Raw genomic sequence first — 18,734 nt, forward strand, 5'->3', positions numbered from 1 at the left:
GTTAAGTCTGTTAAAAATAATTAACCACCAATAAAAACCCTGATGTAGGGTATTGCACTCAATTATTATTTTTTTAACTCTATATGACAGCGGTATTTGTGGCCTAAATTTCACAGTAACTTATGCACATCTAATCCCAGATGTGCACTATATCAGAGGGTTTTTTCACCCCAGTAAGCACAAAGCCGTATTTCTGGCCTAAATGTGACACTCACTTATGCATGTCTAATACCAGATGTGCAGTATACCAGAGGGTTTTTTCACCCCAGTAACCAAAAATTCATATTTCTAGCCTAAATTTGACAGTCACTTATGCACGTCTAATCCCAGATGTGCAGTATATCAGAGGGTTTTTTCACCCCAGTAACCAAAAAGCCGTATTTCTGGCCTAAATGTGACAGTCACTTATGCACGTCTAATCCCAGATGTGCAGTATATTAGAGGGTTTTTTCACCCCAGTAACCAAAAAGCCGTATTTCTGGCCTAAATGTGACAGTCACTTATGCAAGTCTAATCCCAGATGTGCAGTATATTAGAGGGATTTTTCACCCCAGTAACCAAAAATTAATATTTCTGGCCTAAATTTGACAGTCACTTATGCACGTCTAATCCCAGATGTGCAGTATATCAGAGGGTTTTTTCACCCCAGTAACCAAAAAGCCGTATTTCTGGCCTAAATGTGACAGTCACTTATGCACGTCTAATCCCAGATGTGCAGTATATTAGAGGGTTTTTTCACTCCAGTAACCAAAAAGCCGTATTTCTGGCCTAAATTTGACAGTAATTTATGCACGTCTAATCCCAGATGTGCAGTATATCAGAGGGTTTTTTCACCCCAGTAACCAAAAAGCCGTATTTCTGGCCTAAATGTGACACTCACTTATGCATGTCTAATCCCAGATGTGATGTATATGAAACAGATGTTTTTTTTTCACCCCAGTATCCCCCAGTATGAGAAAGCCGTATTTCTGGGCTAAATTTCACAGTTACTTATGCACATCTAATCCCAGATGTGCAGTATATCAGAGGGTTTTTTCACCCCAGTAAGCAAAAAGCTGTATTTCTGGCTTAAATGTGACACTCACTTATGCACGTCTAATCCCAGATGTGCAGTATATCAGAGGGTTTTTTCACCCCAGTAAGCACAAAGCCGTATTTCTGGCCTAAATGTGACACTCACTTATGCACGTCTAATCCCAGATGTGCAGTATATGAAACAAATGTGTTTTTTTCACCCCAGTAAGCGCAAACTCGTATTTGTGGCCTAAATGTGACACTCACTTATGCACGTCTATCCCAGATATGTAGTATATCAGAGGTTTTTTTCAAACCAGTAAGCACAAAGCCGTATTTCTGGCCTAAATGTGACAGTCACTTATGCACGTCTAATCCCAGAAGTGCAGTATATTAGAGGTTTTTTTTACCCCAGTAAGCACAAAGCCGTATTTCTGGCCTAAATGTGACACCCACAAAACACATTTGCTGTAGATTGCTGAATAAAAAAGCAATTCTTTATAAGATTTCTCCCTGATCTCTCCCTCACAGCAGCTGCAGCCTCTCCCTACACTAATCCGAGCAGAGTGACGGGCGGCGCTACATGACTCCAGCTTAAATAGAGGCTGGGTTACATGCTGCAGTTGGCCAATCACAGCCATGCCAATAGTAGGCATGGCTGTGATGGCCTTTTGGGGCAAGTAGTATGACGCCTGTTGATTGGCTGCTGTGCAGCCTTTCAAAAAGTGCCAAGAAAGCGCCGAACACCGAACCTGAATTGTTACGTAAATGTTCGGGTTCGGGTCCGGGTGCCGAAAAACCTAAAGTTCGGTACGAACCCGAACTTTACATTTCGAGTTCGCTCAACTCTACTAACCAACCCTTCAAACCAATGGGTGGGTTCCAGAAACGGGTACGTAACTGGGACCAAGTGACATGTTGGAAATGTGGGAAAAAGGGGCATTACTCGCCGGAGAGATCAGGCTACTGCCTAGATCTCTCACTGAAGTGACTGCAATCCTGTGAGTTCCCTCAACGTTAACTTGCAGAATTTTCAATCAAGATGGTAACACCTGGGTTTGTCTCTGACTGGGGCTGAGAGAAGGGATTCACCTTTTTCCTTACACAAACTTTGATGCGAGCGGATTACAACTATTAATATTTTCTACAACAGATGGCGAGCTAGGAAGGAGATAATTTTTTTCCCCCGTTATCAGCAGAACTTAAAGGAGACACAGCTTAATTTTCAAAAAGCAAAAAAGGCCGGCATAAGGTAATATCCTTTTCCTTACTCTCATTTTTGAGAAAGTTTTGCTCTTTGTGAACTGAAATCTGTGTACTCCAATCTGCTGACATCAGAAAGAAATCTATTTAAAGAATCTTTTGGTGTATGTGGTTGTTATCTGCTGCGTCAAGGGGTGTGAGGATAAGGTAGGTTGATTGTACAGAGATTGTATGATGAGATTGTATGATGAGTAGTACAGGGTATTGTGTTTTTTGGAACTTCTTAACTTTTATGTTACTGTGATTTTGTAAGAGGCAATTTTATAGAGGTTTATAGAGGCAGCAATTGGTTTTAGTGTTTGTACATTAGAGACAGTATTTAGAGAGTATTTTTATATTGTTAACCTGTAAATCACCCACAGAGTGGAGGTTTTGCTCTGGTTTCGGCGGTAGGGAACAGGAAATATAGAAACTGTTTTTATTGCTGGATTTTGTACACACTATCTTGATTTCCTCTGTGTGATGACCATGTGCTTGTCGGCCATCTTTACCATGTGCTTGTCGGCCATCTTTACCATGTGCTTGTCGGCCATCTTTACCATGTGCTTGTCGGCCATCTTAGTTAAGTTTACTATGGAAAGCGAGCTGAAATGTTAGTTTTGTCGAATAGCTATCTTGTCTTTTTGTAACCTTTCTATGTACAGTTTGATTTTGTTTTGATAAGTTTTATGCTGGATATCAGTGGAGTGTTCGGTTATGTTATAGCTCAGTGATCAGTCTGATACAGGAATCATTGTGTGAGCATTAGTGGCAGTTTAGTGGTGAAATCGTCCTATAGTTGATGATTCTGCTTAATGTTTGTATATCTGTGGCTGTTACACTGAATTGTAGACTTTTTTGGCATAATTAATACGGGTACTACAGTGTAGAAAGGTTCTGTGCCAAAAGTATTGGGACAACTCCTAGAAATTGGTACTAGTGTTTTGTTTTTTGTAGCAACCATTGTGGTGTTTGTTTTTTGTGCAATGGAAAGTATTTTTAAAGAAGTAGCAAAGTTGAAGGACACGGTGGCCATTCTTCAGGCTATGCAGGGATCTACTGATCCATGGCTGCAGGCCCAGAATTGTGTAGCAAACCTGATCGGTACCAAAAAATTGCGCAAAAGGAAAGGCAAGTATGCTCTGATTTTTGCTGCTGGGTGGATAGCGGATAAATATCAAGAGTCTTGTAGGCTGAAGCTGAGTTTGGAAGGAGAAGTGGAAGATTTAAAAGTGGAAATTGTTGAATTGAGAACTCTTGTCCAGCAGGCAGCTGAAGCTAGCTCTAATTATGAATGTACTGTGAGGTGTAATACTGAGCTGCGCAAGGAGAATGAATGTTTATCTGAAAGCCTGACGCAAGCACAGGATGCCGTAAGGGAATTGTCAGAGTCATTGAAACAACCATTAGAAAGTAATGTGTCTGGGATTAGAGGCAATGTATGCACTGTAAGCATGGAGAAGTCTGAGGATTGTGGTTCAGATAGTGGAACCGACTCAGGGATGGAGATGGACAATGTGTCTGACCCTGGAGTTGGAAGCATTAACACAAGGCCAGAAGATTCCTCAGATGAGTCCGTGGTAAGTGGACTCAATACAGATAGTAGTGTGGGATCTAGTCATGCTAGGATGGTTAATGTGCGCCAAGTCAAATTGACATGTGCCCAGACAAGGTATTATGCAGGGAGGCGAGCTATCCTTTGTTTTGCATGCAGGGAATACGGGCACATTGCACGATATTGTGACGCTGCTAATGGCAACAGATACAGGTATGTTAAGTACTCCAGAACCACACCTAGAAGTGAAGTGGTTTATTCAGCAAGGTGGGGTAATGGTCCCAGACATGCTTCTTTGCAAATCCAGAGAACCCAGGGACAGCCAAGGTCTTTGAAAAACTGGTTTTGGGACATTGAAATGTTAAATCCTGCTTCTCTGGTATGAATCTGAAGCTGTTTGGGGCTGGGCAAATTAACATTTCAATGACTGGGTGGGTATAAATTCTCCTGTACGGTTTCAGGGGAACCCTCCAAGACATTGATCTGTTAATTCAGTCCTATACAATTGTATGTGTTCCTAAGGTTTGAGTTTTGGGTTTCAAGTTAAAATTAACTTTTTACTGAATCTCAATGTATATAGCAGGACAGTCTGTAACTGAAGTTTGCTATGTTTGTTTTTCTCTCCTGTTTACAGGTCTTCTTCTACTAATCCATTTTTATTTTTTAGGTTTTTATTGAAGTTTCTTTCAGTTTTTCCTTATTTACCAACCCATTTTTATTTTTAGTCTATTATAAATTTTTTAGGTTTTTCATATTTTGGCACTTTTCTCTTTTCTTTTTTCTATCTCTTTCCCTCTCTTTTCTCTGTAGATGTGGTTAGGAGTACTGGGGGTCTCATGATATTGTATGGGAACTACTGTCTGAATTCAAGGGTTGCTGCTGAGCGGGAGGTTTTTGATCAGTCACTGCAAAAAAGGCTTTGTGTGCTGTTCAGCTTGACTATATAGAATCATATCGGCAAAGGAAAGTGAGTTGATGAGCATTTTTTTAAGGAGACAAGGTGATATATATCACCTGGGCATACCAATAGCTGTGTGAGTAACCCCATTCCCCACAGGAGTACTGTGGGTTTGTTTCCTGTGCACCCCTCATCCCCACAGGGGTACTGTGTGTTCTCTGTGCACCCCTCGTCCCCACAGAAGGTACTGTGTGTTCTCTGTGCACCCCTTTTTCCACTCCAGGTCAATTGGAAGCCCTATCCTGTGGTCAGGTCACTATTCAGAGCCAAAACCGAGGCTGGTATATCTCATTAGGAGACTCAGAGGGCCGCCGTGTGTCGGCGAGAGCCCTTTTCCTCACAGTGATTACTCCTTTTCCTGAGGTCTAACTAGGGTGAACGGAGTCCGTGTGTCGGTGCCAGAAATCCTAAGGCAACTCAGAGGTGAACGAAGGGGAGTAATAGCCGTCCAGCGTGTGTCGCAGGGCAGTCCTTGCATAGGTCGCGGGACAATTCCTTGCGTAGGTCGCGGGAAAATTCCTTGCGTAGGTCGCGGGAAAGTTCCTTGCGTAGGCCGCAGGAAACTGGAGATGGACGCATCTACTTTTAGGTGCTGCTGATGACGTGAACCTCTCTGAAGTTCGAGGGACGAGACAACTGGACCCACACCGGTCACTGCAAGAAGCTGCTCAACTAAGTCAAAAAATGCAGAGTATCACATTTGTTTATTTGTTACAAGGAGGCATTTGTTGATAGACGATACATTCCTAAAGGGTAATATTAATATTAGCTCTGGCTCCTGCTCCTCGCTTGTTAATCCTGTATTGGTGTCCGGGCAGCTAGGCGACCCGTAGATGTGGGATCCTCCAGTTGTGAGGAAGGTTATGCCTGGCTAGCAGACACCATTGACAAGGGTCAGGCCCATACTGACAGGAGCAGGGCAGAGGCGGAGCTATGACTAGGGAGATCTTGGGGCTCACTGATTTTCCATTGGATCCAGGCGAAAGGAAATAGGACATATACTTATGTTTTTTGTTTCCATTCCTTCTATACGCCGGAGTGAGATGTTCCTGATGTCTAATCGACTGAGTTACCGAAGACCGAACAGACAAGACGCCCTGAAGACCAAACCATGGACCAGATGCAGAGGATCCCAAACCAGCCGGCGACCAACGAGAAACGCCACTTCCTAAGTCACCTCCCGAAGAAAAGAAGACTTATCAAGATTGACTTTCTGTTTTCCATCATCGGTTTTACAAGACTGTTTTTTTCAAAGAAGAAGATCGAGATCCGTCGAGGGACATTGGGGAGCACATGACAAAGAGGAGGGACTGTTGTGGAAATTTTATTATGCAGACATTTTACTTTAGGATGTGTGTGTGTTTTTATAGATTGTCATCTGTCTCCCTGTGTCTGATTTAGCCAGAGAGCGCTCTAGCAGAGGGTACTTTGGCTGAATCGGGACCAGTGGTAAAACCGTCGGTATGAAAACCTTCTCATGGGCTTGGAGACATATCTGCTTTTAAGACATGCATATCTGCCTTGTCGGTATACTAGTACCGTATACTGACAATAGCAGTAGCAATGTCTCGCAGATAATTTCAAACCTATGGGAACCAGTACAATGATCTTTATTAGATACTGATCACCTTTGAGCAGTATTGAATGAGGTCCATGCTGACAGTGATAGGGGGTGGGCGGCCACCTGGCTGATCAGACAATGGACATGACTCATCCTTCCTTATACAGGGATGGGGCGTGTGCATTGTCTGCCCGGCCACATTGATTGCCCCGCCCTGTCCTTTGACATCACTTCCTGCATGTTATCACTTCCTGTATCCTTGTCTTGGGCCAGCCCCTTTTAAATAAAAGTACAGGCTGAGCATGGAGAAGGAGGAGTTGCTCAGAATTTTCAATCAAGATGTTAACACCTGGGTTTGTCTCTGACTGGGGCTGAGAGAAGGGATTCACCTTTTTCCTTACACAAACTTTGATGCGAGCGGATTACAACTATTAATATTTTCTACAACACTACTGAACTGCTACCACCGTTGCCATCCGGATTGTCTGACCACGCTTACTGCCGCCTGCCCTGACCCACCGCCTGCCTACCGACTACGCCTCTGCCAGACTTCCTGCACCTACTACCTGCCTGCGGTCCTTGCCACTGGGCTCCACTCCTACCTCCAGCCAGCGGTCCTCTGACTCAGGTGAGCCTGTAGGACTGTTACACAGAGTCCACAGAAAATCTACTACTAAACGAGATAGACAAGGCGGCAAATCATAATGAGGTGGTTATTACGGGGGACTTCAACTACCCAGATATAGACTGGGAAACTAAATCTTGTATATCTCATAAGGGAAACAGGTTCTTGGCAATAACCAAAGACAATTACCTCTCCCAACTGGTTCAGGACCCGACTAGAGGGACGGCCATACTGGACTTAGTATTAACCAATAGGCCTGACAGAACAACAGATGTGCAGGTTGGTGGACATCTGGGAAATAGTGACCATAAAGTAATAACCTTCCAATTATCATACAAAAGAGCGTTTCTACAGGGAGGAACAAAAATACCAAACTTCAAAAAAGCTAAATTTAGCCAACTAAGAGAGGCCATAGGCCTAACTAACTGGGACAAAGTCCTCAAAAATAAAAATACAGCCACAAAATGGGATATCTTTAAAAACATCCTAAAATCTCATTGTGAGAGGTACATACCGTATGGGAATAAAAGGTTAAGGAACAAAAAGAAACCAATGTGGATAAATAGAACTGTAAAGAAAGCAATAAATGACAAAAAGAAAGCATATAAATCACTAAAACAGGAGGGTAGCACGGAAGCACTGAAAAACTATAAGGAAAAAAATAGAACATGTAAAAAACAAAAAAAGTGGCCAAACTAGAGACCGAGAGATTAATTGCCAAAGAGAGTAAAACTAACCCTAAAATGTTCTTCAATTATATAAATGTTAAAAAGTATAAATCTGAAGGTGTCGGCCCTTTAAAGAGTAATGAGGGGGGAGTCGCAGAGAGCGACGAGGAGAAAGCAAAACTGTTAAATATTTTTTTCTCCAGTGTATTCACTGAGGAAAATAAACTGTCAGATGACATGCAGAATGCATAAATAAATTCCCCATTAAAAGTGTCCTGTCTGACCCAGGAAGAATTACATCAGCGACTTAAAAAGATTAAAATACACAAATCGCCAGGACCGGATGGCATACACCCCCGTATCCTAAGGAAATTAAGTAATGTCATAGCCAGACCCTTATTTCTGATATTTGCGGACTCTATACTGACAGGGAATGTTCCACAGGATTGGCGCATGGCAAATGTGGTGCCAATATTCAAAAAGGCTCCAAAAACAGAGCCTGGAAACTATAGGCCGGTAAATTTAACATCTGTTGTGGGTAAACAGTTTGAAGGTTTTCTGAGAGATGCTATCTTAGAGCATCTCAATGGAAATAAGCAAATAACGCCATATCAGCATAGCTTCGTGAGGGATCGGTCATGCTAAACTAATTTAATCAGTTTCTATGAGGAGGTAAGTTCTAGACTTGACAGCGGCGAATCAATGGATGTCGTATATCTGGACTTCTCCAAAGCATTTGACACTGTACCACATAAAAGGTTAGTATATAAAATGGAAATAGAATGCTCGGACTGGGAGAAAACGTCTGTATGTGGGTAAGTAACTGGCTCAATGATAGAAAACAGAGGGTGGTTATTAACGGTACACACTCACATTGGGTCACTGTCACTAGTGGGGTACTTCAGGGGTCAGTATTGGGCCCTATTCTCTTCAATATATTTATTAATGATCTCGTAGAAGACTTGCATAGTAAAGTATCAATTTTCGCAGATGACACTAAACTGTAAAGCAATTTACACTGAAGAGGACAGTATATTACTACAGAGGGATCTGGATAGATCTAATGCTTGAGCAGATAAGTGGCAGATGAGGTTTAACACTGACAAATGTAAAGTTATGCACATGGGAAGGAATAATGCAAGTCACCCGTACATACTAAATGATAAAACACTCGGTAACACTGACATGGAAAAGGATCTAGGAATTTTAATAAACAGCAAACTAAGCTGCAAAAACCAGTGTCAGGCAGCTGCTTCCAAGGCCAATAAGATAATGGGTTGCATCAGAAGGGGCATAGATGCCCGTGATAAGAACATAGTCCTACCACTTTACAAATCGCTAGTCAGAGAGGGTCCAAAGGAGGACAACTAAAGTAATAACTGGAATGGGGCAACTACAGTACCCTGAAAGATTATTAAAATTAGGGTTATTCACTTTAGAAAAAAGACGACTGAGGGGAGATCTAATTAATATGTATAAATATATCAGGGGTCAGTATAGAGATCCATCCCATCATCTATTTATCCCCAGAACTGTGACTGTGACGAGGGGACATCCTCTGCGTCTGGAGGAAAGAAGGTTTGTACACAAACATAGAAAAGGATTCTTTACGGTAAGAGCAGTGAGACTATGGAACTCTCTGCCTGAGGAGGTGGTGATGGTGAGTACAATAAAGGAATTCAAGAGGGGCCTGGATGTATTTCTGGAGCGTAATAATATTACAGGCTATAGCTACTAAAGAGGGGTCGTTGATCCAGGGAGTTATTCTGATTGCCTGATTGGAGTCGGGAAGGAAATTTTTATTCCCCTAAAGTGGGGAAAATTGGCTTCTACCTCACAGTTTTTTTTTTTGCCTTCCTCTGGATCAACTTGCAGGATAACAGGCCGAACTGGATGGACAAATGTCTTTTTTCGGCCTTATGTACTATGTTACTATGAACAAGATGTGCTTTAACTGCAGACTGTCAGCTTTAATTTGAGGGTATTTACATCCAAATCAGGTGAACGGTGTAGGAATTACAACAGTTTGCATATGTGCCTCCCACTTGTTAAGGGACCAAAAGTAATGGGACAGAATAAAAATCATAAATCAAACTTTCACTTTTTAATACTTGGTTGCAAATCCTTTGCAGTCAATTACAGCCTGATGTCCGGAACACATAGACATCACCAGACCCTGGGTTTCATCCCTGGTGATGCTCTGCCAGGCCTCTACTGCAACTGTCTTCAGTTCCTGCTTGTTCTTGGGGCATTTTCCTTTCAGTTTTGTCTTCAGAAAGTGAAATGCATGCTCAATCGGATTCAGGTCAGGTGATTGACTGGGCCATTGCTTAACATTCCACTTCTTTCCCTTAAAAAACTCTTTGGTTGCTTTTGCAGTATGCTTTGGGTCATTGTCCATCTGCACTGTGAAGCGCTGTCCAATTAGTTCTGAAGCATATGGCTGAGATACTATTGCCCGAAACACTACAGAATTCATCCTGCTGCTTTTTGTCAGCAGTCACATCATCAATAAATACAAGAGAACCAGTTCCATTGGCAGCCATACATGCCCACGCAATGACACTACCACCACCATGCTTCACTGATGAGGTGGTATGCTTAGGATCATGAGCCGTTCCTTTCCTTCTCCATACTCTTCTCTTCCCATCACTCTGGTACAAGTTGATCTTGGTCTCATCTGTCCATAGGATGTTGTTCTAGAACAGTGAAGGCTTTTTTAGATGTCTTTTGACAAACTCTAATTTGGTCTTACTGTTTTTGAGGCTCACCAATAGTTTACATCTTGCGGTGAACCCTCTGTATTCACTCTGGCGAAGTCTTCTCTTTATTGTTGACTTTGACACACATACACCTACCTCCTGGAGAGTGTTCTTGATCTGGCCAACTGTTGTGAAGGAAGTTTTCTTCACCAGGGAAAGAATTCTTCGGTCATCCACCACAGTTGTTTTCCGTGGTCTTCCGGGTCTTTTGGGGTTGCTGAGCTCACTGGTGCGTTCCTTCTTTTTAAGAATGTTCCAAACAGTTGTTTTGGCCACGCCTAATGTTTTTGCTATCTCTCTGATGTGTTTGTTTTGTTTTCTTCCGCCTAATGATGGCTTGCTTCACTGATAGTGACAGCTCTTTGGATCTCATGTTGAGAGTTGACAGCAACAGATTCCAAATGCAAATAGCACACTTGAAATTAACTCTGGACCTTTTATCTGCTCATTGTAATTGGGATAATAAGGGAATAACACACACCTGGCAATAGAAAAGCTGAGAAGCCAACTGTCCCATTACTTTTGGTTCTTTAACAAGTGGGAGGCACATATGCAAACTGTTGTAATTCTTACACCGTTCACCTGATTTGGATGTAAATACCCTCTAATTAAAGATGACAGTCTGCAGTTAAAGCACATCTTGTTAGTTTCATTTCAAATCCATTGTGGTGGTGTACAGAGCCAAAAATGTTAGAATTGTGTCGATGTCCCAATATTTGTGGACCTGACTGTATATACCTGAAACAGTAAAACTGAAAATTCAAAAGTTAGTCCATGATTCTAAGATTGCGGGTCACAAAGGAGTGCAGAAGACACAGGAATTTTTATCCCGTTTCTTTTGGTGGCCCAATTATGAACAGGATGTAAGGAAATATGTCATGTCATGTGACGTTTGTGCTAGATGCAAGACTCCACGTTTTTCATCCATGGGTTTATTACAGACTTTGTCGGTCCCCTCTCGTTCCTGGTGTTCTATTTCCATGGACTTTATCGTAGATCTACCTATCTCTAAGGGAAAAAATACAATTCTGGTAGTAGTTGACCGGCTCACCAAGGCTGCACATTTTATTCCATGTACCGCCCTACCTTCTGCCAAAGATACCGCTGACCTTGAAGTTCAGAATGTGTTTCGTTTTCATGGAGTTCCTGATGAAGTTATCTCGGATCGTGGGGTGCAGTTTACATCAAAATTTTGGCTTAGTTTTTGCACAGCACTTGAGATTGATATTAATCTATCAACCGCCTTTCACCCACAATCTAATGGACAAACTGAACGCACAAATCAGACTCTGGAACAGTATCTTCGATGCTATATCTGTCATTTACAAGATGATTGGGTCGATCTGCTTCCTGTGGCTGAGTTCTCTTACAATAACTCCCAAAATGCCTCCACCAAGCAAACTCCTTTCTTTGCAAATTTTGGGTATCATCCAAATATTCTACCCTGCTGTTTCACCTATTCCAGCAGTCGCGGAAAGGATCTCTGCATTACAGCAAAATTTAGAGCTACTAAAAGGCACATTAGAGAGGGCTCAAAAGCGGCAGATACATTTCGTAGACCAGCACCAATCTTTAAAATAGGGGATAAAGTAGGGCTTTCCACTAGAAATTTGAAACTTAAGGTTCCTTCACCAAAACTAGAACAGAAGTTTGTTGGGCCTCATAAGATTATCAGGATAATTAGTCCAGTAGCTGTTCGGCTCAAGCTCCCACGATCTATGAAGGTTCATCCTGTTTTTCAGGTGTCTCTACTAAAGCCTGTCGTGCCCAACCCTTTTCCAGAACTTGTCCCTCCTCCTCCCGATGCAGCAGAGATAGATGTTGTAGAGAAAATCTTGGACTCTAAAATTTTCAGGAACCATCTACAATGCCTCATTAAGTGGCAGGGTTATGGGTCTGAAGAGAATTCTTGGGAACCGGTGAGTAATATTAATGCTCCCCAACTGATCAAACACTTTCATCAAAGACATCCTGGGAGACCAAGCCAGGTCTCGTCCGGAGTCCGCTGTTGAGGTGGGAGTAATGTCAGGAATCATCCTGTTATGTCTGTTTAGTTCACACTGTCTTGCCCTTTAAGTTTTCCCTCAGTTAAGATGGTGGATTGTGTCTCAGCTGGGTGCCATCTTAATACCTGTTTCCTATATAAACCTCTCAAGCCTGTTACTCATTGCTTGAGTATTGTGTTCTAGCTCCTGCTTGTGCAGTCCTCTCGCCTGGAACTTGCTCTCTGGTTTGTTCCTCCTCCTTGCGGTTTACCCTGCTACTCCTGGACACCTGTCGACCGCTCGTTGGGTTTCCCCCTAACCTCTCGAATGGATCCCTTCCTTCATCTGCATTCGTGCTACCTCCTGTTCAAGACTCCGGTGCCTCCTGTGTTTAGGCCTTGTCCCTGCCATTGGATTCCAGCAGTATTCCACTAGTATCGTGACAACTGAAAGCCTTGGTACTCTGAGCTGTCCAAGGCCAAAAGGTGTAGATTGAGAGGATCAGGGGTCCGAGGATAGAGCCTTAAGGGACATAAATAGAAAGCAGATGAGGCAAGGAGGTGATGTGCAATAGAGAGACATTACATTTCTGGTCTGTGGGTTATGAGGTGATCCAGGAGAGGGCCAGGTCTGTGATGCCAAGAGATGAGAGATTTTGTAGCAGAAGGTAGAGGTCAACTCTGTCAAAGGCAGAGGATAGGTCAAGAAGGAAGAGAACAGAATAGCCATTTGGCTATGGCAGTTAACAGGTCATTGGTGACTTTGGTAAGAGCAGTTTCAGTTAAGTGAAGGGTTCAGAAGCCAGATCATAGCCGTTCAAATAGGGAACAGGAAGAGAGGTGGGAAGACAGTTCAAGGTGGACATGTTGTTCAAATAGCTTTGAGACGGGGAGTAGGGATATGGGGTGATAGCTAGACAAAGAAGATGGGTTGAGGGAAGGCCATCTTGCTAGGAGATATCTATGTGTCACCAGCACTTCTGTGTCAAAATGGATGCAGTATAGCACACATTATAGATAATAATATGGGAGGGAAGAAATGCAAATGAGCTCTTAACAAGCTTTGCCTCTAATGCCACCAGATGTAAGGCAGCTATCCTATAAATCAATATTCAGCTCTTGAAATAAGCCTTGAGACATGACTTGGATATTAAATCCAAGTCATGTCTCATTTAAATTTGGATATTAAATCCAAAATTAAATTTAATATCCAAGTCATGTCTCAAGGCTTATTTTAAGAGCTGAATAATGACTTATAGGATAGCTGCCTTACATCTGGTGGCCTTAGAGGCAAAGCTTGTGAAGAGCTCATTTGCATTTCTTCCCTCCCAGAATTCCAGAGGAGCATGTATGGCCTATAAGTCTCCTCACACTGATTAAGGTGCTCTCTCCCTAAGGAGAGTTAGTTCCCCCCTTGCTCAGACACAGGCCTCCTACCCAGTTAAGCCAGTACTCTCTGCTCTGCACTGATGAGGGGCAATCACCCCGAAACACCTGTCTGCAGATGAGGTGCTGGCTTATTTAATATCCAATTCATGTCTCAAGGCTTATTTTAAGAGCTGAATATTGACTTATAGGATAGCTGCCTTACATCTGGTGGCATTAGAGGCAAAGCTTGTTAAGAGCTCATTTGCATTTCTTCCCTCCCAGAATTCCAGAGGAGCATGTATGGCCTATAAGTCTCCTCACACTGATTAAGGTGCTCTCTCCCTAAGGAGAGTTAGTTCCCCCCTTGCTCAGATAATAATATTATACAGTGTGGACTAACCAGGGGCGTTGCTAGGTTAAAACATTTGGGGCCTGTGCCCCTGATGTTTTCTCCCAGGCCCCGAATGTCCTGCCTGTCAGCTACATACAACTGTATTGCTATCCTCATGACGGCAATGCAATGGAATCTAATGCACTGGAAGAGCTGAAGGACCTGTGATTACAATCACAGGTCATGTGACCAAACAAAACAGGAAGTGGTTGAGAAGGACCTGCGATGATGTCACCATCATGTGACCAGTGCAGGAGAGGACAGCAGTGAGGAGGAAAATAGGTTGTGGTGATGTTTGCTACAGGAGGAGTGGTAAGTGAAGGTTAGAGGCAGAGCAATGCTGGGAGTTGTGGTTATTTAATTGGGACTGTATAGGGACTGTTAGGGCTGAAGAGAGGGATGTTATTTACATGGAACTGTGTGTTGGAGGTGGCTGGGGAGGGGGGTCATGTTATTTACATGGGACTGTATGATGGCGGCTGTAGGAGGGAGTGATGTTATTTACATGGGACTGTATGATGGTGGCTGTAGGAGGGAGTGATGTTATTTACATGGGACTGTATGTTGATGGCGGCTGTGGGAGCGAGTGATGTTACTTACATGGGACTGAATGTTGGAGGGGGATTGGGCAGGGTGATGTTATTTACATGGGACTGTATTTTGAAGGCAGCTGTGGGAGGGTATTATGTTATTTACATGGGACTGTATGTTGGAGGCGGCTTTTGGATGAAGTGATGTTATTTACATGGGACTATATGTTGATGGCGGCTGTGGGAGGGAGTGATGTTATTTACATGTGACTGAATGTTGAGGGGGTGATGTTTACATGGGATTGCATGTTGGAGGTGGCTGAAGAGGAGGTGATGTTATTTACATGGGACTGTATTTTTTGGGGGGGGGGGCTGTAGATAGAGAGGGATGTTATTTACATGGGACTCTAAGGCGGAGGGAGGGAAATAATGTTATTTACATGGGACTGTATGTTGGAGGGGCTGAAGGGAGGGGAGTGATGTTATTTACATGGGACTGTATTTTGGAGGGGGCAGGAGAGATGGTGTGATGTTATTTACATGGGACTGTATGGTGGAGGGAGGAATGTAACTACAGGGGGCACTGCAAATCCAGGGGTCATTAAGCGTTCTTATTAATACTGGGGGCTCTATAGGAGGGACTTATAGGTCTAACTAAGGCTACTTTCACACTAGCGTTTTTGCTGGATCGGGCAGGGTTCAGCAAAAACGCTTCAATTACTGATAATACAACCATCTGCATCTGTTATGAACGGATCTGGTTGTATTATCTTTAACATAGCCAAGACTGACCTGTCATGAACACCATTGAAAGTCATTGGATCCATCCCCATTGACTTGCATTGTGGGTCATGATGGATCCGTCTTGCTCCGCATCCCATGGCGGAAAGAAAACTGCAGCATCCTGCGGCTTGTTCTCCGGTATGAGAACACAACTAAACGGAACGGAATGCATTTTGGAGTATTCCGTTCTGTTCATTTACGTTTTGTCCCCATTGAGAATGCTAGCGTTTTTTCCGGTATTAAGACCCTATGACGGATCTCAATACCGGAAAATAGAAACGCTAGTGTGAAAGTAGCCTTCTTTCTACTAAGAGCACTTACGGGGGCCTTATTACTACTGAGGGGTCTGTAGAGAGCTTTATTACCACTGGGAGGAAAATAGCGGGCCTTATTTCAATTGGGGGCTCTGTGAGGGTGTTACTAATACTGGAGGGCTCTTCTACTAATGGGGGCACTATTGGGGAGCGTTATCATGAGTAGGGGGAACTGTAGGGGGAAGTATTACTAATGGGGGCATTCTTGGGGAGCATTATCACTGTTGGGGGCACTGTAGGGGGCAGTATTATTAATGAGGGCATTCTAGAAGGGAATTATTATTGGTGGGACTATGAGGAGCACTATTGCTATGGGGGCACTAATTTTTCTTCAGAATAGTATTTGGGGGTATTGGGGAGCACAGTGAGCAGCAGCATAACACTGATAGGACTCGAGGTTGGGGGATGCTAATAGAAAAGTGAGTAAGCTAAGGTGTCTGTGTGTCACACTCTGCAGAGACGAGGCGCGGCTGAAAGACGTTGTCCGGACCGAATGGAGAAGATGATGACAGAGAAGATCTACAATGGAGAAGACGCCACTTGGGAGGTAGTGGATGTGAGAGGTATGTGCTGCTGTACAGCGAGTACAGGAAAATGTGGTGTGCAGTGGGAAGGGGGGAAACTTAGAGAACTAGGCCATAATTATTGGGGATTGGGCCCCGGATTTTTTGAGACCCTAGCAACGCCCCTAGGACTCATGGACTCCTTACTGAAAACATTCCCTTATATTCTACAGTAAATGGAATTATTAAGCTCTTACTGCTTTCCCTCCATTCACTTGTAGAATGGCAAAAAATTTATATCTATGTAATGGAAAGCATGGCTTCCAGTAGCAACATTCATAATTAACGCACTCAATTAAAAACCTGTTACATAAAGAAAGCGACCGCTTAATCATTTTCAGAGGACAAATTAATTGAAAATTAGATGATACAGTAGTTTGGGTTTCCGTTATAGTGTACAACCACACGGTGCAGTCATGATGCGGTTGCAACCCGACCTTGCTGCGGTCGCGCACTGTGCAGCAGTACATGCCGCAGCAGGCTCCAAATAACTAATTAGGACTGCACTGTTAAGTCGGTCTGCATTGTTAATGCCAGCACGGTACCCGCAATACTGCACAGCCATTACTCGACCACAGCACAGCTGCGTTGCAACCACGTCACGAATGCGCTGTGTGTTCATAAACTTATGGCAAATTTTACAAAAACTTCCTAGCAGTTACCAGGGAGTGAGTATATTTGTTTACAGTTATAGTATGTTTTTCTAGTGATCCATTATCATCATGGTATATTTTTTAAATAAACGCAGCCATTAAATTCCTGTTTCTTTATTTTTCATGTGTATGGTTGGAATATGAAGTATATTTGCTTGTGAAAACCATCATAATTAGGAGACTTGTATTTCATGAAATATTAGAATGCAGAGAATATTAATACTGATCACTTGAGGTTAATGTTCATTGTCTAGACAGATAGGGTGTGAAGTTATGTAAATTATGGGGCACATATGACTTAGACACCTAGGAGACACTGTAAAAACAAAAAACATTGTAGTAACTGACATACCTAAGAGCCAGGACTTCTACTGCAACGAGCCATAATAAATCCCAAATCTATTAAATGTGGAGAGAAAAAATAAGTCTGCTGGACTGTAGCATCTGTTTTCTGTCTGTGTCTATTGCAAAACATGTACAGGGAAAATTGTGAAAGGTTCTTAGATCTGTCATATATTAACTAGGAATCAGTGCCTGTGATAAATATGACCAGTCTGCTGGTCTCTAGTCACCTTTATACCTCAAGACAAATAACATAACGTTATATTGATTGCTACAACACTTGGACAGGGCAGGAATAGGAATGTGATGCTGGAGGTCTGTACCCGTTAGCAGTGATGGTCAGTTTGCAGTGTTCGCCAGCGAACACATGCGGGTGGCCATCTTGACTCACCCTTCCGGGGATGCACAGGTAAGCCCTTACCTGTGCCTGTGTCGGGAGCCGGTCTGAAATCAAATGTGGTCACCGGGAGCAGACAGTTCCGAGAACAGCCCAATGACTGCCCCCGGCAGCTGTTCTCGGAACTGCCTGCTCCCGGAACCGCATTTGATTTCATACCGGCTCCCAACACAGGCACAGGTAAGGGCTTACCTGTGCATCGCCGGACGGGTGAGTCAAGATGGCAGCCCGCATGTGTTCGCTGGCGAACACTGCGAACTGACCATCACTGTTCGTTAGCATCTCCTATCTCCCAGCAGGCACGGCTGCTGGGGTACTTACCCATCACACTGTTCCTTGCTGTGTTCTGCCACAGACCAATGCCTCCTGCTTCCAGCTCACTTTGAGCTAATCTGTCCCGATCCAATGATATCATTCAGCAGGTGCTGAGCTACAGGCTCCTAGCTTGTTTTCCTACAAAGGTGACCTCCCGTGCCTGACCTCTGCCTGTTTATGGGATTGACCTTATGCTGCCTGTCTTGATCCCTGCCTGATCTCCATATTGACCATGTGCCGCCTACCCCAATGTATTGCCTGACTACCATACTGCACAAACTCATCTTGTCCTGTCCTTGGCTTGTCCACTTACCACACTTTTGCTTCTCCCCTTGGTGCCATGCGCTGGATTCTATTGACCCACTTGGATCAGCAGCCTCTGAACAAAGACTACTGCTAGAGATAGCAGTTTGGTGGTCCCTGCAGCAAAGTCCAGATCCCTGTTTTGGTCGGTGAAAGGGTAAAAAACATACATAATATAACCAAACAATATGTTGAACAAATACATAAAGATCAGTTTATAATGGACCAAATTCATGACAATATTGTGACATCCAAAGAGAACAAAAATATATGTATGGGAAAGAGAGTCAGAAAAGAGTAATAAATCTAAAATATGTATTAAAGAACAAGATAGAAACAAGCTCTGCTGGCTTGGTTTAGATGCATGTGTAGCATCTCATATATTATTTGCTGTGTATATGGGAAG

The 18,734-nt window shown here is 43.2% G+C and overlaps 1 protein-coding gene across 4 annotated transcripts in view; it reads right to left on the bottom strand.

Annotated features, from left to right (window-relative positions):
* Positions 1–18,451, bottom strand: part of OGDHL (oxoglutarate dehydrogenase L) — a 218,539-nt gene extending 200,088 nt beyond the window's left edge. For 3 of the 4 annotated variants that reach the window (XR_005779684.1, XM_040436478.1, XM_040436482.1), the window contains exon 1: positions 17,324–17,441. The gene's annotated coding sequence lies outside the window, so the exon portion shown is untranslated. Of the gene's footprint in view, positions 1–17,323; positions 17,442–18,338 lie in introns of those variants that run through there. The other variant, XM_040436481.1, reaches the window with a different exon arrangement.
* Positions 18,452–18,734: the final 283 nt, after the last annotated feature.

Source organism: Bufo bufo, chromosome 6 (assembly GCF_905171765.1).
Source record: "Bufo bufo chromosome 6, aBufBuf1.1, whole genome shotgun sequence".
Lineage (NCBI taxonomy): Eukaryota > Metazoa > Chordata > Amphibia > Anura > Bufonidae > Bufo > Bufo bufo.